Consider the following 22,523-nt stretch of genomic DNA (forward strand, 5'->3'; position numbering starts at 1 on the left):
GATGGCAATTTTAATTGTAAAGCTGACTAATAATTTTATAAAGGGAGCCATCCTCCTGCTGTACATCACAGCATAATGAATTCCTTTTGAAACAGGAGAAGGAAGGAATAATCCCAGCAGCTCTAACAGATAAGATGAAATGCCATCCTAATGCAGTCTGCATCTTGCTCCCACAATAATAAGTAGCTCTTCTCTGATTAGTAAATTGAACACTGCATTGTTCCCAATACCCGGAATGAGGGTGGATGGGGAAGAATCTGCTTACATGGGAATAATATTTATGTAATTATTAATGAAGTTGTTTATTGCTCACATTGTCTGTGCCTCCCATAAATGCCTGTATTGGACATTCAGCAGAACTTAATACAAACCATTAGCCTGATTTGAATGGTGGGGAGGGACCAAAGAGATCAGAATATGGTTTCAGCAGCTTTCTGAATTTTACTTTAATTCAGTGGAGTCCACCATACAAATCTCAGGTGATTTGACAGACTGCAAGTCTCTTATGCATCTCTATCTGACTTCATCAATCCTTCATGTTGTTTCTGCCCTAAAGTTTGTGACTCATACTTTAGGAACTGCCTCTGGATGAAAGTTCTTCATGGCTGTCAGTATTCAAAAAGTGGGTTCAGTATGAAAAAGAAAAGAAGGTTTTGGTTCCAAGCTCTAAGCAAGTGTTTTGTGAGCCTGTGATTCTACTATTCCAGGATAAGTTCCAATGGTTTGGACAACCCTTTTTTACTACTGAGATTTCCCCTACAAGTCTAAAGGAGCTCAGAGTTCTGATGCAGATTTTATCCCTGCTGGGCCCTCACAAGAGCAGGTGTTTGCAGAGACAGACCCCAGCCTTTTCCAGAGGAGCTGGTGCTGGTTCAGTCACCTGGGATCCACCAGCTCAGAGCGTGTAGGGTAGAACAGCACGGCACTAAAAACTCAGGATAACAAACTTAAACAAACTCTCTGCACAAAATTTCCCCCATTTTGCTCCAAATTCACCTGTGCTGTGTCCCACTGGCCCAGAGCCTGGCCAGGAGCTCAGAGCAAGCTGCAATCCCACCCTGGATAAGGATCAATCCCCTGGGCTCAGTGCTTTGCTCCCTGGGCCAAAATCCCTCTTGGAAAAGAAATTCCAGTTCATTTTCTGCTGCAGCCAGTGGTGCCTTCCCTTCATGGGGCTGAGGGACCCCAGAGAGTGATGGAGCAGCAGAACTCAGAAGTTAAAAGTCTGGAATCCACATGACAAAATTTCACATTTATGATGCTCATATTGTGCATTAATTAATTCATTAATTTTTTTCATCATTTATATTATTTTATAAACCAACATGATAAAAGAATCATAACTAATATGCCTCTCCAGTTTTAATGCTTAATTTCCATTATTTCAAAAGCACACGCTTTGTTAAAATCAGCCTTCGCTGGCTATTTTAATGTTTAAAAATTTTAGTTTTAATTGCAAAAATTACAAAGTGACAGAATTATTTTTGTATTTTCCTTACTTTCAAGGCAAAAATGATCTGTATGTTTCTGGATAAATCAACACCACTTCCATTTAGACCTCAAACAATAGATAATTCAATGTTTGAAATTCTTTCAAGGGAAACAACCCCAAGCAAATAATATATTTTTCACTTTAAATTTATTTTCAATATTTTTGTGCTTTATTTGCTCTCTCCACATGGTTCCTTCTGTTTCCTATTTTCTACTGCTCCTTTTCCTGACATGTAATTTCCTACTTGCTTTTATTTCATGCATTCTACTGTTTTTTTCATTATTTTTTTCTATTATTTCATCTTCCTTTCTGTTTGTCAATTTTATGCAGGCTTTTTTTTTTATTTATTTCCCCTTAGTGTGGCTTAGTGTTTTGACATGCCTTTATTGTTGCATTTATTTTTATTTACTTTTTTTGCTTTCACTGTTCTATGGATGAGACATTATGCCAAGCCAAATCCCTTTTCAAATTTTCTTTGAATAAAAGATGAGCTGCTCTGGAATCCTTCCAGATGGAGCTGCCAAAATGAACTGGTCCAGCAGAGCTTTCTTTGGATTATATTCCATGATAGCTCCACTACCACTGTAGCTGGGAGAGCAATGCAAGAACTTTCACAATGAATCTTTTTGTCATTTTTTGGTACCTTTGATTACTTTAGTCTATTGAATTTCAAACTCAAAACTAAGTAGGAAAAAAAGACTTTCTTGTGCTGACTTTTGACAAATACCTCCTGATGGAGAACTTCAAAACCCAGTTTTTGTGTGAACAGCTAAACTGGAGGTGACTGAATTCTTGCTGCCCTTGTCTGTTGGGATTCTCTCTTGTCATTGCTTTGGGTGTTTTGGGGTGTTGGCTTTTTGCTTGTTTATTCCATTTTAGTTTAGCTTGTTTGGGTTTGTTTTCTTTGTAGCATTTTTGCTTCCAACTTACACAACTTGAATATTTTTGTATTTCTTCCATCAAGTCTGTTGAAAAGGTGCCAACAGATTCCAGAGTTTTAATTCAGAGCTCTTCTCACCTCATCCACTGCCAATGCAACAGCTGATCCACTGAACACTCCTGACTCCACCAATAGGAGCACCAGTGAAAAAGAAACGTGCTACAGGATAAATGCAGTAATTGAACATATTTCTTTCTAAAAGCCAAGCACTTGAAGGATAGGTTGAGGGCTTTCCTACTTACAGAATTTGACTTGTGGGACTATCACCTCCTGTGATAGCAGTGAAGAAAGAACATATAAAATGATCTAACAGATTTATGTGATTTTTTTTTTTTTTGTAGTGACTGGCCATTGTTGACATTCTTCAATTATCATTGACCTTTCTGTTCTAGGACAAATACTATTCCCTGGAATAGCCACTTGGAAGAAAATCTAATGTGCTGTGCCTGAACATGTCATTTCAATGCTACTTTAAAGAAGAAGGGCTGCTTAACCAGCTAATTGCAGAAACTCTGTGTTGTCTAATGACAGCTCCTCTCTCCAGGAAACCTCCAGAAAATCAGCACTGCACGTGGGATGGGGCAATCCCACTGTTTCCTGGTAGACTGCAAATGATGGATGTTCCTGGCACCTAGAAACCCTTTCACTTGGTTTCCCAAAAGCTTTCAACTCGTTAGCATCTCATCATATTCCTGAATGCAAAACCCTGCAGCGTGCACTGGGCATCTGGGAAAAGCTGCAGAGCAGATTAATCAGATTAATCACTGATTAATCACCCTTCTGCTGATAGGGTGAGAGCACAGGAAGGATCTCCCCACTCCTGGCAGCTTTATTTTTGCTCTCTTCTACTTAATTTTTACTCCCCTTGTCCGTTCTAAAGAACATTAAGGAGATGCCCAGGTCCTCAGGCAGGAGGGCATTTCCCAGGGATTTGGAGGAAGGGGGGAGGTGAGTTTTGCCTTGCTCCTGCTTGTTGTCACCTTTCCTGCAGGGACACAGAGCATCTTTATTGAGCACAGGGACCTCCCTGCCACAACCAGAGCAGAGCTCCTGGGTGGGATTTTGTCTGTCACCTGCCACAAGGATCAGAGGATTTCATAAATGAAGAATGCAAGGCAGAACCACTGCAGGAATTATATTTATGTAATAAATTATATATAATATATAATATAATAATTATATTTAATAATAAATTTAAAAAGCAAATAAAATTCTATATTTAATTATGCTTTCTAGGTTTTAAAATCATATATTTACTACTAGTATCAGCTTTTTTAGTGACTTCTCAAATTACATCATCAGTTATTAATGAAAAAAGGTTTGAAATGACAAGGAGGAAGAAACTTTGTCTACTTGATCCTGTCCATTGGATCCATTTTGTATCATGTGCATAGGGTTTTCAGAGGATCCCTGTTCAATTTCTGTGACTATAAGCTGAAAGCAGGTTAATATCTTTCATCTCAATGCAGAATTTTCATCAACAAATTATGCTCTAAATGTCATTAAGAGATTGTGAACCAGTTTCTGTTATAAAAAGTCACACTATTGTCAATGTTACTGATACGAACTGTGCATTAGAAGAAAAAAAAAAAGGCTGCAAGCTCTTTCCAAGCCTCCATTATTATTTAAAACACACCCTAAAATTTATGTAAATATGTCTTTAGAGTGTGTTTATCCAGGAGTGCACACAACCCACCCAAAAGCAGCTCTGAAGCTCTGGGCTGTGCCAAGTCCCATTTCTGGGATGGGTTTGAGAAGTCAGAACACAGGAACAGTTCATGGCCATGAACTGGGACCAGGTTCTCATACAGAGGAATCACATGGGCCTGTGCTTTGAGAAGCAAAGATCTGAAACCTGTAAACTTCAGTAAAACTTCCTGAGAAACACTAAACAAGACAGATGACCAAATATTATTTATCTAGCTCTTGCTTCCAAATGGAAATCACATAATTACTAAAAATGCAAGGAAAGCCTGGTGGAGAAATAAGAAGATTAAATGATCTGGAGGAAACACAAGACAGCCAATAGCCCTATCTAATTTATGCTAAATAAAATTTTACCAAATCTCTGCTTCCTTCCAGTCAAAACAGTTCACAAAATTATCTCTTGGAGAAAGAAAAGACCCTCTCTTTTTGTGACATGTTTATCTTTAAGACTTCAGCCTTAAATTCAGAAGACTTTAATTAAGCCTCCAGAATTAGACTGAGCAGAACTTATAGCCCAGTTCCTCCCACACACTGCTCCTCCTCGTTAATCACCAGCCTATTTCAGTTTATCTTCCCCCAAGGCAAACTTTCCAGAGGTGTCCTGTGGTTCCAGCTTGGGCTGCACAGCCAGAGCAAACCGAGGCACATCCCTGAACCTCGGGAGCTGACCCTGCTGGGGATCATCCCAGCATCATCTGCTGTAGTCTCAGGAATTATCACATTGTTATCTGCAGAGCTTTTCTCTTTAAAATACCTGAAAGGGAAAGCTAAGAACAGTCCTTGGTGCTGGGCTTATGTGCACACAGCACAAAAAAATTCCTTTTGTTTTAAAACAAGAGAGGAAGGAGACACCCCAAATGTGCTAAGGTTTCTTTTCCATTGTGGAGAGGAAAGGTAGAAGGAAAGATCCTTCTCCTGAAAACCTGTTCATTTGTTAATATTCACTTATTTACCTAAATGGTGAGCTCTAATTTCATTTAATTATTAAATAATAACAACAGCTTTCATATTTCCTAATCCAAATGGAGCATTTGGCCTTTTTTTCCCTGCAGTAAAGCAGAAGATACACATCTGATAAACTGCTGAAGCCCCCTGCTATCAGATCTCCCATGCCTGCCCCAATTATTTAAATTAGCTTTGCAATTTGAGGAGTTTTCTATGCCAGTACCAATTACAAAGAGCAAAAATGAGCCAGATCCACATCTACCATACATCGAGATATTCCAATTTACACCAGCTGACCTCAGGACACTTTAAATCCCAAGCCTCTCTTAATATCTCAGAAAAAATATATAGATCCTTGTTTGGTCATTAGTGTTATATCCAGCAGATAATTTAAAAATAACCACTTTTTAACCAGTTAATTTCAAAGAAAAAAGGTCAGTGATGAAAGACATTTTCACTCAATGCTGCCTTCGCCTTTCCTTTCATACATGCAAATAAAAATACCAAATCAAACGCAAAAGTGTCTAAATTTTAAATAACTGAAGATCAATTTCCTGTCATAAATATTTTTCAGGTATATTCTGATGAATAATTCCTGTCGTATTTCCACAATGGAATTCAAATCAATATTACTGGAACTGGAATCCAGCGTGTTGTCCTCTGGACAGACTAAATTCAAGTTATTTTCCAAACTGCTGAAGACAGAAGAACAAAGTTATTCCATTATTAAAAGAGCCTGGTTTGACTGAATAGTGAATATAACAGCACCTGATTCTCATGTGTGTCTTTCTGAAGTAGAGATCTCTGATCTTCCAACAAAGTCAGGGAGGCAGACACTGTAATCATCAATTACATCATCAGAGAGAGCAAATTGCATATTAGCCACTGAGGCCAAATGAGCTGAGGAAAACTGACACTAAAAAGGAAACTGCTCCCTTCCCTTGCTTCCCCTGCTGCACAGATAAAACAGGAATTGATCTTTCGTCATTTAAATTAAAAGTAGGAAGAAGGGAAAATGCAGGACATTGTGGGAGCATTCTCCTCTGACTGGGATTATGCAAAGGGTTTTACTCCCACTTAAAATAGAGGTCACTCCTCATCCCATGGAAATATTTCAGATGTGTTCAACGCTTCATAAGTGTGGAGAGAGAGAGATGGTTGAGGCAAGATTTAAATAAAACATAAATGATGAAGAAACAGAGAAAAGAAATATAATATATCCTTGCAGAGGGAAATGCTCTGGTGCCTTTACATCACATGTTTTTCCATTCCGCTGCAAATCTCTTCAAATATTGGATAAATGAATTCATGGGATGAATGCTGTTGTTAGCCCATGTTTTACCTGCTTTCACTTTAGCTCTGTGCTGGGCTGAGCCTGGCTGGCTGCCCACCAAAGCCTCTCTATCGCTGCCCTCCTCAGCTGGGTGGGACAGAAAATAAAACAAAAAGCTCCTGGGTGGAGATAAGGACAGGGAGGGATCAGCATCAGTCACCAGCTGCTGCCAGGGGTGAGCTCCCAGCAGCCTCCCACACCAACCACCCCACTACCAAAACCCTGCCATGAAAATCCAGTCCAACCTGCTAGAAACAAGGGCTAGAATTAATGACATTTATGCCAAGTGTGGATTTCTATGGACTTTGGATCCAGAGAGTTACACTGAGCATGTCAGAAGAAGGATGCTGGTCTACAGATGCACCACAACAGAGATTTTGTTGTAAAATTCTGGTATTCCTGGAGTCTGAAATAAAAAAAATTGACCTTTCCTCATTCCAAAACATCCTAATTTTTTTCCTTATAGAGCATAGTGCAAATATTAGATTAAACATAATGGCCATTATTTATTCTATGTCTTTACCTAATTTTGGAACTCCTAGCAGAAGCCCACAATTTATATTTTATCATGCATTAAGCCTGCCCAAAAAACAAATAACACTTGATTGTTGCCATGTGCATCTCCCTTTTGTATCTCTGTAAATCAGTTAATGCTGGGAAGTCTCCACTATGGCATTTCAAAAATTCACAAACTTATACAAGGTATTTTAAATAAAAAGCAGCAAGAACACAGATTCATTTGGTGAGGAGCTGTGCTATTTGCAAGCAGCTTGACTCCCTGCATGTGACAAATGGAGAGGCACTTGCTCCCTGCATCAATGAGTTCCTTGTAAACAAAGCATGAAGTGTGCAGGAGATGCTCCTGCCTGAGCTCTGTCAACCTTTTGGGGTTTTCTGAGATGTGAAAGAAAGGGGAAAATATGGATTTAGACTTGAGTGTTGAGCCTCATATGCCCAGACAGCTCAGTTCTGTCCTGAACTGCAGCTAGCAGACACAGCCAGACAAGATGCTGGTCAGCACAAGGCCTTTTACAGAATTCAGGGAGGCTGAGCCTGCTCACAGCTCCTGAGCAGCTTTTCTGGAGCTCAGACCACAGCTCAGTAAAGCTCACACAATACCAGTTTGCAGCCCTGCCAAAATGAAACTCAGCAGGGGGGGAAAAAATCCATTTCTTTAGCCAAACAAATGCTAAATGCATAAAATGCAAGTATCCAAACACTCACACCTGACACTCTGAGCCAACTTCCCAGTGTTACTCAGCAAGCTGCTGGGAGAAGCTCACAAAGCTCATTCCTTGGGGTAAGATATTTTCCTAATGGGCAGCACGTTTTGCCAGGCTTGTGCTGTTTGTTACCTCGTATTTTCCCTGGCTGCGTGTCAAGGAAAGGTTTTCAAGGCTTATGTTAAGAAATGATGTTTAGAATGATGCCAGGCCAGGCCATGAGCTGTTCTTAATCCTTCATATGTTTGCTGACTCCTGCAGAGCTGTGCTAATTCACACCAGCTGAGCAGCTGTCCTATTCAAATACTGCTTTATCCCTAAATCTGAGAGGAGTTCTTCACCTAAAGCCATGTGGAGTCAGGCATGCATCTGTAAGAAATGAGAAAGGTCAACCCAAGAGCCGGAATTGAATCTTTTTTATTCCACTGTAGTTTCATTGTCAGACTTGTATCCCAACTTACAGCTTTGACCAGCACTGAAATCACGATGACAGCGTTTATCTGGGTGTGCAATCACACATTTAACAGATTCCTGACACTTAAACAGATGCTTGACTATTAATTTCAAATATTTAACATAATATCAAAAACTCCAGGCCTCATGGAGCCCGAAATCTGTGTCCTCATGGTCACCCAGATCAGCTCTCACAGGGGAGATCCTCACACATGCACATAGCAAAACATCTGCCATAATCACTGATAATTTTGCCACCTGGCTGAGACAATGGGCAGGCTTGTAGAGTGACTCTAGATGCCTCTGATAAATAAGGTGGAAACAAAGAAAAAAAGAATTAACTGAATTTACACTTCAAATATTTGAAGCATTTACTGGAAGCCATGGGATTGAAAAACCTTTAATCTTTCTTTTCTAGGCTAAATATGAAACAATTCTTGTTGTGAGCTCTGTCAAGTTCTGGGGTGCACTCGGTGGAAGGTTCTAATTGACTTCAGCTGCAGAATACACCAGGGATGGCGACGACACTCAAATGCTACAAAGAAAACTGATGAATTCTGGCTTGGAGATTGCATGACAAAAGGGCTTTGTGAAAAATCCTCTAACATCACTCTATAAAAAAAGAGAGAAAACCTCTGAAAATATTCATTCTCTGATAGCACCTGATATTCACAGCAGCCAGGAAATGGAGCAGAAGCTGCCCTGTTTCTGACACACCAGATCCGAGCGACCTTGGGCACACAGCACTTCACCTGATCCCTCCAAAAAGCCAACCCCAACCCTGTGGAGGGGTCTGTGAACTCTGAGATTCCTGCACAAAAACCACTGCAGGTGACAGCTGATACTCAGAGCATTTTATTGATGAGCTGCTGGTCAGGAACTTGCAGCTCTCTGCACTCTCTGGCCCGTGCACAGCTCTGCTCCGAGGGGAATAACCTCACAAACACGTTGTTTGCTCTTTTCTCTGCCTACTGTGTCCTCTCCTCTCTTGGCTCCTCCTCAGAGGGTTGCTTCAGGAATTAAAAATCTCATCTCCCCACCTGCAAACCAAATCATTTTTCTGTCATTAAAAGACATTAAAGCGATGAAGTTTGGGTTTGTCTTTTTGCAACTGACCTAGCAGGATGTTGAAATTCATAGCTCTGGATACAGAAATATCCAATATGCAGGCAGGAATACAGAAATAATGGAGAGGAGAAGTTTATGCCTTAAAATCATGCTGGCTAGGACAGGGAAAATCCTGGTTTTCCATAGGCCTACTCTGAATAGAGTGAACAAAGTTTGGCTGTAGTTTATGATGTTGAGTAACCTGGTCTAGTGGAGCTAGAACGTGGTGATCTTTAAGGTTCCTTCCTTGAAACCACCCTATGATTCTATGAATATTAATGTCTATTTATTCAAATTATGCTGCCCTTTGACAATCTTTCCAATTATATTTAAAACCAATATTTTCTTTTAAAATGTAAGAATATTTTATTGAGCATTTTGGTATGTTTTTCTCCCCCTAAGTGCTTGACATTAATAACATCTATCTAGACAAACAGTAGAATGTTTTGCCACATTTATTGTGATTGAAAATAAGAAAGTTTCCCGACAAAAATAATTCAGGCTTTTCACAAAGAAATACCAGATCACAAGTGTTTCTCATAAAGCAATGCCTGCTGCCTATAGAGAAAGGGAAATATCAGCTCCCAAAAGTCATGTCTTCACTTTTGATAAGCACAATTGTTTAGAATTAGAGCAGCTGACCAGAGATTTCCTCTGTGAGTGGGTGCACTGCTGCTGTTGTTTTTGAGCACTCAAACCCACAGATGATTTGAGCCAATATTGACCTTTAAATATCAGTTATAGCACTTTGAGATAAATGAGTGTTGCTACTTCAGAGCTGTGAGAGACACACAGTGACCTGGGCAATGAGTGGCTGAGTTGCAGCACAATCAGTGGTGGCTCTGATTAATGAATAAACACAGATGGGCAAAATGGGAAATACTTGAGCTTTCTTTTTTTAAAAAAAATTCTCAGTCCACCAAAAAAACAAGGGGACATGGCATGACATTTTCAGCCTGTGTTCCATTAGCAGGACTCACCGAGCAGGGGCTCAGCTTGGCTTGCATTCAGGGCACAGTGCAGCCATCATGAGGGTGATGGAGAGGATTTTACTGCTGTTTTCTCTCCATCACATCCCATCCTGACTGGTTCAGCTCTGGACACTGAGCAGGGTTGCTGTTGCCTTTGCTGGCCTTCTCCTGGCCCTTCTGGGACTGCCCCACTTATGATGGCAGAGCAGAATAATTGGAGTTTCTGGAGGAGCTGGGAGCACTCAGTGCTCACGGTGGCTCTGATGCCAGGCCTGGCAGGGACATTCAAATCAAATACACCACAGATTATTGCAAATTCCTCAAAGCATGTAAGATCTTGGATTTTCAGCAGCTCTTTCTATACTTCTACTGCCTACACACCTTAACCACCTTTTGTTCATTGCTTCACACATCTGAATTACCTGTCTGGACAAACTGCTGAGGCAATTCTTATAAAGAAATGTCTTTCTAATGTGAGAAGAGTCCTTTGGTTGATATGGTACAAAATTAAGCACTGAATTTTGAGAACACAGCAACACTAAAAAGCACAGCACAGTACAACAACGAAACCCAAAAATATCTGGAGTTCCAATAATGCTAAGTTTTACAACAATACAGAATTTTCCCCCTTAAAGTATCTGCAAGTGAAGTCTGTGATTATAAAAGATGCCATCAATGAGAAATGCATTTGAGGAGGAAATTTACCTTCTGAGTAATTAATGAAATTATTATTCACTTCAAAAATTCCTTGCAGTATTTTTTAAAATCTCTGCTACTGGTTACTGCCACCAAATGGAATACTGGATGAGGCTGAGTCCACAGCTGCTCTAGCAAAGAAATTAATTTATACTTTATATCTGTGTACTGCAGTGAAATATGGTGAAGTACAAAGGTGATCACAGGAATGCAATTAGGAAATAAAACCTTCCAGAGGAAAAAAAGGGCTCTAAAAGGTAATTGGTTTTGTGAGTAGAACACATTACACATAAAGTACTCCTACTGCTATTCACACTTCTGTGTTTAAGGTCAAGTCATCTTTAATCTGATGTGACACATGGGTAACATGCAAATTCTCTAACGTAATGTTACAAGAATGCACATAAATATTTCAATATAAGTGGAAAGACAAACACAATTCATCTTGTCTAAACACACATTCTCTTTTCCCTGCATCATCCTCACCAGTTAAAGACTATGATCTACTGTAGACATTTCCAAGACTATAAATCTTGCAGCATTTGCTAATGATTCTCTGGCAGCGACAGAGAAAAGCAGAAATCTGGCTTTAAAAAAATCCTCTGGGTGAAATGAAAATTCTGCTTTCTTGAAAATCAAGAAAGAGCTCCAGAGATGAAACTCAATAGACCAGTATGAGAGGAAGAGTGGAAACTTCCCACCAATAATTATAACAGCTGAACTGGGTACCTATAGCAGGTCATGGATCAAAATGGAACTATTCAGAGATCCTGCTCTCCAGACCAGGTGTAGGAGAAAGGCATGTGCTGACATCTCTGATAAGGAGGATTTGTCCCATGATAATTAAAAAACCAAATCTTTACACACTGAAGTATTTAAAATACTAAAAGATATGTGCAGATTTCGTAATATTTACACTGGAGATAAAACAGGAACTGTGGCAAATAATGAGCTTTATACTGGAGGTACTGAAAAATGCTTTTGGCCTCGATATTCTGGATATGAGTGTGCACCACTGAGAGTCTGCAGACCTCTCTTCCCTCACAGGTAAATGAGGATAGTGCATGGAACTGGGCAGGCACAAGTACATGCTAACATAGGTTATTTGCAGATTTTTCCCAGGCAAGCTCAGTGACAGTGAAAACACAATAAATTGTATTAGGTAGATGTCAATCTGCTTTAGATCTTGTGTCTTCCTATACCATCACTTCAAAGATAGGAAAAGGCAAAACAAAACTGTGAAATTAAATTAAGTGCAAGAATTCAACAGGACCCCTGATTTATTAAAACCACAGAGCAACGATGCCATGCCCCACACAGGGTAAATATTCTGCTTAATCCAGAAATTTGGCACAGTCAAAAAAACGGAGTGACTTCCTTACACTCACCCATCAGCAACGCTGAAGAAAATGAAGATTATTCAAATCCCATGGAATTGTTTGAATTGTGCTCAATAGCATTACTTTAAAGACAAATTGTTTATCTCAAACCTGCAGTAAGATCTCTCAAAAACAATGCTTTTTAAAGCATCTACTAGCAAGTACATGGTAGGTTAGGAATTCAGGGGCTGCAAATCTGTTGGTACAAGACTCTGTCCCAGCAGGAGGGAGCTCCACAAGCCTCTGGCAGTGACTGATGCTAAAGGGAGGCGGGGGAGGACAGGATGAACTCCCATCCCCAACTTTGCTTTTCGTTCTGCAAGAACTAATGTGGCTGTCACCTTCTCTGCTCCTCAGAAAGGAGCACAGGCTCCATCAGCTGCAGCTGATTAGCACTCCAAAGAGGGTTATTCCTTCTCTCTGTTGCACAACAGAGGCTCTCTTTTAAACTGCACATGATGGAAGAGGGATGGGTTATCAGAGCCCTCCACTTCACATGAAGCAGCAGCTGCTGAATGGATGACAATAGGTAAGAGAGAACTACTTTCATTCGGGGGCTCAAGTCAGGTATCTTAATAATTCAGTTGTAAGTAAAGTACATTATGGATGTAAGACTGCAATTACTGTTCAGTGATCCTCTATTATTTGTGTCTTTTATGAACACTGAGATGTGAATGCTGATATTCACATCATGGAGCTCGTTACTGCTGACTGCTTGGCAAAGGTAAGTTCATATAAATAAATGTGTCTCCAAGTAATTTCCAGCAGAAGAGGAACTGGCACATTTATAGGAACTTGCTGCAGACTGGACAAAAACTCCCAGCCATGTAAGGGAAGGAATATCTTTTCTGGAATGAATTTCCAAGGTGGGTAGTGTAGGGAAGGAATTAAAAAAAAATAGAAAGAAAAAAAAAAGAAAAAAAAAGATTGATTTTTCATTTATAAAAGAAATTACATGGTGAAGTTGTCTGCAATATGGGAAATTGAACTTGATGGCCAGAAGGTTCTAAATCCTGTCATGTATGTTTATCTTGTCATTTAAAACATAATAAAGGTAAGAGTCAGCTCAAATTACAAACAATTCACCAGATGTCTTCTATTTGTGCTTACCTCCTCAAAAAATATTTCCTATAAATTATAAATCCTATATAACTTCTCCTTTACATTATATACCAGGTCTTTGACAAAGGACAGCTGCAGAGAATGTACTTCAGATTCTCAAGTTATACTGAAATGAAAGTAATTTATTCCCTTTATTACTTGCAATCCAAGCAAATCCCATTACCCCAAGATCACTTTATTTCCACAAAGAATCTGAAAAACCAACAATCAAAACATAGGAGCCACACACAAATGAGGAAATGTGCCACCAAACCAATCTACAAGTCGGTATTTGAAAATCTATGTGAAAAAAAATTGTGCTTACTGGCAAAATCAAGGCATTAGCTAGAAATCTATACTGAAGGGGTGCTATGGCTCCATATTGCTTAAAAACCACTCTTCAATAATCAGAGTGTTTCTAATTGTGCTGATTTGGGGTTAACAAGCTCCAGCATGTTCTGTAACACCTCCTGTAACCAGTGTCAGAGGAGCAGAGTCATCTTTCTGCTCTCTAATGGTTGCTTTCCCTTCCCTGTTCACATTTCATTTTTTCAGCTCTTCTTTCTACTGTGCTTCTGTCTTTCTGGTTTGATTATGTTCATCAGAGCTATAAATAAATAAACAAAGCACAATAGTCACTGATTGCTATTTTATATGCTACAATTCTAAGATACAGAATTTCTGAAACAGAAAACAAGTCAGATCTCCAGGATAGTTCTTGTTCTATTTCTGGAGTAACCACCAATAGAAAAAATCACATTAGAATAACAAAAGCCTTGGGTTTTTTTCCAATGATGGCGAAGAAAGAAATATTCAAACTCTTCTTTATAAAAAGTTTTCTTAAACTCTCAGTTTTCTATGACACTGATGAAGGAATTCTGAGCAAATGTTCCAAGGAGTACTAACAATTCCAGAGAAAGTACACAGAGACCAGAAAAAAGGAGCACACTGGGTTCAGCTTCCTCTTTGAACCCAATAAACCCCAAAAGTGTCTTGGAATTTTCACCTTTTCTTTCTCTTAACTATGGAAAAAGAATTGGTCTCTTTGGCTGCTCGGCCTTTGACCTCCTGCAGGAAAGATGGCTGCAGTTTTAACATATTCCTCTAATTTCACCATTTCCTGGCTATTTTTAACTGCAGTGGTCACTGCTGCTCCATCTCTCCAGACCTTGCTCAGGCTTTAGCTGTGACCCAGCAGGTTGGGATCCCCTCCCAGGGGAGACACAGCTCTCCAAAGCAGGGATGTGCCCAAAGTTTGGCATTGCTCATCCTAACACAACCAAAGGAGCAGGGGCAGAGAAGAATTTTATGATTGCATCCAACTGAAGGAAGGAGAAAGCAAACAAAACTATGTAAGATAGACTGTAAAAGAGATAGCAAGGCAAACTTTGGAGCTCAGAAATGGATGGGTCCTCATGGGGGCCTGAGCTGTCCATCTATAGCTGCAATCCTTCTCCCAAACCCTCCTTTTTGCAGGGGGGAGTCATTGTTGGATAAACTGCTGGAAAGCTTGGGAAAGCTTAAGGAACTCGGGAACAAACAAAGCAACCTGATGGTGATGGCATTTTCAGCACCAGCCAGTGGTAGAGGCTGAGTACAGTGAAATTCTGCCTCAATGTAACACCACATCTACTAGATCAAAAATACTGACAATTATGATGTTTTCACAAGTTTATAATGGGCAAAAGTCCTGAAAGCAGAGCCTAATTTCAGGTTTGTGGTTAAGAAAACTTCTAAACTATTCATATGCAAAACAGGCATTTCTGAAAACCCCATGATTTAAATACTGGGAGGTTTTTTTTCTGTTTTGTTCATTATAAATGTTCCACAATCAGCCTTTCATTTTGTTTCAGGGCTTTCCCTCTGGACTTTCTGACTTTTCAAATAGAGATTCTGCTCATAACATCTCAGAAGTTAACTTGGATTCGGATCAAAATGACAAAAAATTTAGGAAGTCTGAAAGGGAAAAGAAACTCTCAAAAAAAAAAAAAACAGCCAGTTTGCTGCAGTATTAAAAATGGAATTCCTTGGCCTCTGCTGGTGTTGTTTGGATTTGTCAGAGGCTGTTACATCAGTCATGTTCTGTTATGTTAATATGTTGAGATGAATCACAGCAAGGCCACAGCAGCCAAGAAATGTCAAACACCAACACCTTGACACAAAGTGAGAACCAGCCCTTCTGTGTGCTCAGGCCTTTGATGCACCAGCAAACACTCCACAAAAACACACAGCCCAAGTTCCATGCCCTTACTGGAAAGAGAAAATGAAGTCTTTTTTCCCATCAGATGAGTTTTGCTTTAATTAAAAGAACCCTACAAGCTGAAATAAGGCTTCATCTTCTCAAATCATCACCCTCCCATTTTAAGGACAGGTATATTTATTCACCCTCTTGTCATGAAAAAGAAAGAGACCAAAGTCAATAAGAAGAAATGATGGGAAAACACAGGCAGGTCTTGTTTGTGGGATGTGGCACAGAGGTTGTTACCTCCAACCAGGTAAAAAAATAAAACCACTGTGGAATTATCTTATTTCTGATAAATTAGCAGCAACTGATAAACCAGAAAAGAAATGATTTGGAGTTTATACTCAAATATAACTAGAAATGTACCTGTAATTTTAATACCATGTCAGGTCACTGACGGAGCTTTAATTTATTTAGAAATATAGGTTAAAAAAAGAGGCTTGTGAATAAATTCAGTGACTAGTGTTATCTTTCAGTACCTTGCAACCCTGCTAAACACAATGGTTCCTGATATTACAGCAATCCTCTGTGCTGTACTGGCACCATCCTAATTTAAATAACATCTGACAGAAAGTCTCCTTTGGATCAGTTTATCAGATTATTTACATCTGTGGTCAGACCATCTCTTTATTTTTCCTATTAGGGGATTAATACACTGATCTTTGTATTTTTACTGGGCTTTTTTTCTGCTAGCCCTGAAGCTCAGTTTCTCTCTACCCAATTTAAAGATGCAGCCATGTAAATGTGATCCTCCTTCTGTAGCACATTTCCAGGGAACAGACCAGCAAGGAGTCCATAGAAAAAACTGTGCAATAGCAACTTAAATTATTCCACTGCAAGTGCTAACCTCCCACTGCATTTACATTTGGAAAGCTGGTCCTCCTGAACTCACTCCATGCATTATAAAGGCTCAGAGGGTTGGATTTAATAAAAACAACTTGGTCAGAGTAGCTTAAATTTATACAAGTACAAAGGGAAGTCATTAGAGATGCAGTTCACATAAAAGCCATGCACTTATGCATTTCAATTCTGCCCCTTTTTCTACTTTAGCAGAAGAACATGAGAAGAAGAAAAAAAGAAGATCAAAAGCTATGGAAGTTTTACAAGAAGCCAAGTTAGTTCATAAGACCATATAACAAAGTAATGTTATTTTCTAAGTCAATGTGGCCTTAAGTGCCTTAAATACGCCTCGAGCTTGCTGGAGGCAAACAACTCCTGCAGACCATCCTGCTCCTTGTCTACTTTTTGTTCATTCATTAGGAAAAGTCTTCCATCTCATGTCTTACCTACCTCAGTCTTCCTCCTGCTCTGAGAGCACTCTTCAGTCACTTTGAGAGCCCATCTGCCAAATGTGCTCTGACTCAGCCTCTCCCCTGACCCCTGCACAGGCACACCTGGACCTGCACCTTCCCTGCCCAGGAATGGGGTTTGGTTCATCTTGCCCTAAAACCACTGCTTCTGTGGTGTCCTTTGCCTGTAGGTTTGCTGTGCTTAACAGGATTGCCAGCTGTCACTAAATTCATGAGCAGTTCATAAATCTAACTGAATTCTTTGGACAGCTGTTCATCTGGGCATAAACACATTAATTCTAATAGCCACATTAGTTCTACAAGTTTATTTGTTTGGTTGGGATTTTTTTAGCTTTCACTCTGTATAATTACTTCTGACACTCTCCCATCAAATAACTTTTTGTTGTTGAGAGTTTTCATACTTCTGTTTGTTTTAAGCCAAAGCACTACAAATTTTTTTTCATAGCAGATGCTGTAACACGATGGACAGGCTGTCATAAACAGATGGACTTGCTCTAAATCCAGCCTCCAAAAAAAGCATCCCATCAAGGATGAAGAGCTGGTCTCCTGGGAGGAGCAGTCAATACTCAGCACACCTTCCCCAGCGCTTGCTCAGCAGATCCTCTGGGCAAATTCCAAACAAGAAGCCATGGATTTGCCAAAAAGAGAGGGAAACAGAGGCTACATTTTACCCAAAGTACAGCAATCAGCTCATCTCCGTGCACAAGCTGTCCCTGTCGTGGGATATTGATGTGATAGCAGACACAGCATGGAGACAAGGAAGGAGAACAGGGGAAGGAGGCAGCAGGAGAGGATTGGGACCAGGAGTCAGAGACTGGCTCAGGGAAGGATCACGGAGCCAGAGAGAATTGTCTGTGTCCCCTGTGCCTATAAATCCAAAGGCAGCAAGATGTGCTGATCTATATTCTGTGCACAGAATCTCCCTGTGTGCTGAGGGGAGCGGGGCAGGTTTCAGTTCTATTGACTCACCAGCCTTTCAGCCAGCTTCTGAAGCAGTTTCCTTCCTGAGGGCTGCTCTGTTTCATGGCTCACCAGACCAAGAATGACTACCTGGTATCACCCCTGGCAGACAGCACAGCTAACTACTGACCACAGCAGAGCTAAACAACCTCCTTGTTCTGGCTGAAAAGTCACTCTTATGGGAGTCCTTGAGATTCTAGCAACTTGACTATAAAGCATCCACGTGTTTCTTTATTTCTCTGGGTTTATGGGTGCCCTGAACATCTCCAATTCTGATGTACTTTAACAGAAGCATCTGAAATCAATTGCTGTGTGCTAAAGTGTGGTTAACTTCTCTGTGATTATTTATCCCTATCTGTAAAATATACTACAAGTACGTAAAGTAGAAAAAAATATCATTATTAACTAAATTCAGACATGTGATCATCAACCTGCCTCTGGATGTCACTGTTCTGTGAGAGCTGAAAACACTTTAGGGAAGAAAAAGGTGGAAAAAACAAAATACTGAAAAAAACCCACCAGTTTTCTACAGACTTAAGATGCAGAACATTCTAAACTCTTAGATTAAAAGTATTTGTTATATTCTTCCTTTTGGTCCCACCTCCAGAAAGGTTCTGTTGAGAGGGTGGATATCTGAAAAGAGCTCTATAAATTGCCTGCATAAAGCCAAGCAAACAGCTGCACTGTAAAAACATTCCTCAGGAATTTCACAGACATTATCTGAAAGAGATGGCACAGAAAAGAGCAAGTGGATTTTCCATTATTGCAATGCATTTGCTGCGTTCTGACGGACTGCTGTGATAAGGAAAGGAGGCACAAATCAATTTGGATTTTACATTCCATTTAATTGCATATACATTGGAGTGTGTTGGGGCTTTGTGAGCAATCTGTGAGCTGTCATCAGCACAATAAAGCTGCTTGTATCACTTGCACCACCACTACCAACTCCATATATCTTTGCATCTGGGAATCTGAGAGAATTCTTGGTTGAAGATTGCTAGGCTTGAATCAAGATCCACTAAAGCCTTTTTTCCTAATCTGCCAGAATGAAATGGCTTAAAGCAGGCAGAATTTTTTCCCATATAACTTCTCTGGTTAATGCAGAGATGAAGTAAACATACTGCAGAATAAATTTTACAGTACTCCAGGCTTGCCTGCCACTCTAGTTATGCTTTGTTTTACTCTCCAGGAAGCAAAGCAATGCAGAATCTCCTGATTTTCCAGCAAGGGATCTGGCAGCCATCTGCACAGTTCCAGAGCACAACGTGACTCATGCATGGCAGATCCATAATTCAGGAGATGTTCCAGGCCTGTTCCACTCTCTGGTGTAAGAGGTGAAAAGCTGTGTCAGCACCAGGGACTGCTCAGAGGATGGAGCTCTCTGGAAAAGGAGATTTTGGCAGGGATGTGGCTCCCAGCAGAGCCAGGGACTGCAGTCCAGCAGGGCTCAGCTCCAGGGGTACCAGGCTGCTTAAAGAGTTGCCATAATTTGCTGTAAGCTGCTCCTAGAGCACCCCTTGCCATCTCTGTGTTTGAGGTGTAAGTGTCCTGGGAGGTTTTGTGTGTTTTATGGCATATTTCAGAGGCAAGCAGTGATAAGGATCATACTGCCTGCTCCCAGACACTCTTTTAGGCATCTCAACAGGATAAAATGCAGAGTGCAGTGACTGTGTTCCAAAAGTTTGAGTTATCCATGCATGGTAAAGGATGTAGCAAATTCAGAAGAGCCACAGGAGGGAATTCTGGAAAGCTTCCACTGGGGCATGAGAGAGGGAATATTGTCACTAAGAGAACTGCTGGAGCTTCCAGAAGCAGCTTCAGCCTTTGGTTGCCCACCACGACTTGCAGGGACTGCAGCAGAGGCGAGGCAGCTGTAATTATTGTGCTGCTGTCAGCCCACAGCCTCATAATTCCTATTTTAAGCCAACATTTCATGTTCCAACCACTGAGAACATAATTTTCTAACTCTCATCAGCTCACAAATCTTCTGCAGCAGAAGAACCTTCCCTTAAATGCCACCGTGGCAGCACTCTAAAATATCCCTGGGTGACTGATTTTGTCAAGTCTAATCATCTTGGATGAGACGGCTGAGATTTCAATTTGCTCAGGCGTGAGCTCTCACCACTCCACAACACTATTTATAAGGGCATTGTGTTGACTGCAAAGGCTTGGTGATTAAATCACCTTTTTCAAGACAATTTCCAACTTTGCCAGGGAGACTCCCTAATCAGTGACCCATATAATTACTTTTCCATGTAGATTGAATTTGAGAACTGTTCATTAATGCTCCAAACATATGGATATCGGTGTTTAAACACCCACAATCGTAAATATTGCCAGGAGCAAAATTTCCCAGTAGCTTTTGTTGGATATAGTGGCCCAAAAGATTCAGAAATACAAAAACATTCAAAGTTAGAAGACTCCCCTGGAGCAGAGAGGAAAAATTGGTGGGGCTTTTTATAGGGCTTGATTTCTACTGGGAACTTGAGTGATAACAAATGAGTGACACCCAAATGATCTCTGATCACTGGAATGTTGGTTGTTCTTGCTTCAGTGTTTTCTGAGGAAAGGAAAATTTTGTAACCTACGAAAAGTAGAATACTAAAATGATTCCAGGACAAAAACATATAGACATAAGAAAGTCAATGACAAAAAAAATCTAAAGCCTCCAAGTCTTTTTTTTTTCCTCCTTGGACAGATAATTTCAATTTCAGCTCCCTTTGCTGAGCCCTGGAGACAGAATGGTCAATGTGAGAGGCCAAAGTGACAGGCCACAGCACTCTGCCTTTCATTTTAGGTCACTGCTTTTGAAAAACCAAACGCATTCTTATGTCAATGGGAAATAACATAAAAATGGTAAAAGCTTTATGAGAGATGTGTCTCTTTTATGTATTTTTTTCCCTAACTTAGAATCTCAGTAAAAGAAAGAGCAACGGCACAAAACAACTGTAAACTTCTCAGCACTGCTAAAACACCTGACAATTACATTTGTCCATTTTTATCACACAAAAAACTCATTCACCCCTGGAGCCAGTACTCATTTTTATCTGTACCTAAATAAGATTTTAATTTGAGAAATAAAAGCCTCTACCTTGGACTGCTCATGCTGTGCAAGATTATCAACTGCTATATTTTTTTTTTTTTTTAATGCAATGGGGACCTCACCCCATAAATTCCTCAATGCTCAGTCTGAGAGCATTTGCACCTTTGATGTGATCTCCAGATTAAATGATGGCACTTCCAACACTCCAAATATTCCTCAGCTCACAGGAATGGAAACAAAGCACATTCCCAAGGGATAAAAACACATTAACTGTGGTCACACAAACAGTGCAGGAGGGAGCGTGGAGCCAAGCTGATGACCTGCACCGTCAAGTTCTCCACACAAGCTCAGGGATACCATCAGTGCATCCTAAAAAAACCCCAAACAACCTGCCTGGCACAGGCTGGAGCTTGAGAAGCTTCAGCAGAACCATTACTTAAGCTTATTGGCTTGGTCTTGCAGCTTTTATGTGCACAAAGTAATAATACAATGCCATCAAGTGCACTTCTAATATGCCTTGCAATTATGGTACCAAGCACTAATTATGCTGTTATTGCTCATTTTTATGATGAGAATTTCACTTTTTTTTTTTTTTCTTCTTAGTTCATGGGAATAGGAAACCTCACAGAAAACCATGGTTGTAAATTTTAATTGCTGAGCCTTAATCACAAAAAATAGTGAGAGAGGGAATTAGTCAAATACAGAAGAGCAGAAAAAAATTACTTCTATCTATGCAGTTTGCCATAATGACATCTGGGACTGTCAGGACTGACAGTTGAGATTCTACAGGATGAAACTGAAAAATACATACATTCTTTAACTTGAGCTAAGCTTAACAAATTTTCTTTGCTTTTCTGAAGTCTTTGAATTAGCTGGTAAGAGAAGAATCCTCCCCCCCTCAACCAGGTGAAAATTTTCATGGTGAAGGTTCTCACTCCATTAATTTAATGGGTGATAAAGAATAATCAGAATCATTCCCATGAAGAATCAGTCCCAACTATCAGACATGGGTTTTGCCAGATAATATTGGCCTAAATTTGACATTCAAATTGGAAAGCAACTGAGATATTTTGGTATTCATAAAAGAAAGCATATTTATACAAGAAATTGTTCCATTTCCCAGAGTTTTAATTCATTTAATAATGCTTTTTAAATACAATTTTATTTTTTTCTATTTTTAATTTAGTGAGCTGCTTTCTGTGAATATCAAAACCTGAATTTTGTTGTAGTTACAGAAATGTGGGTCTGCACCCACTGTTTCTGGGCAGCATGCAACTTCATCCTCTCTCTTTGTTAAATTCTAGACTATACCAAAATTCATTTTAGAACCATGCACAATATTAAGCAATATTTTTAAGGCCTAACATTCACAAGAGTAACTTCATTTCATTTTTTTTCACATCTTCTAAAAATGCCAGAGCAATTTTAATTTAAGTGCCTTTCCTGCAAACTATCAATTGGCTTTTCTCACAAGGATGTTTCTTTAAGGAGAAATCTCCTTGGTGCAGTTGAGAATTTCCTGTTTCCAAGGAATTCTTTCATTTGGAGCAGATTGAAAAAAAAAAAAATCCAACAACAACAAAAATACAACAACAAAAAAAAAAAAAAGAAAAAGAAAAAA

Source organism: Fringilla coelebs (assembly GCF_963513975.1).
Source record: "Fringilla coelebs genome assembly, chromosome: 11".
Lineage (NCBI taxonomy): Eukaryota > Metazoa > Chordata > Aves > Passeriformes > Fringillidae > Fringilla > Fringilla coelebs.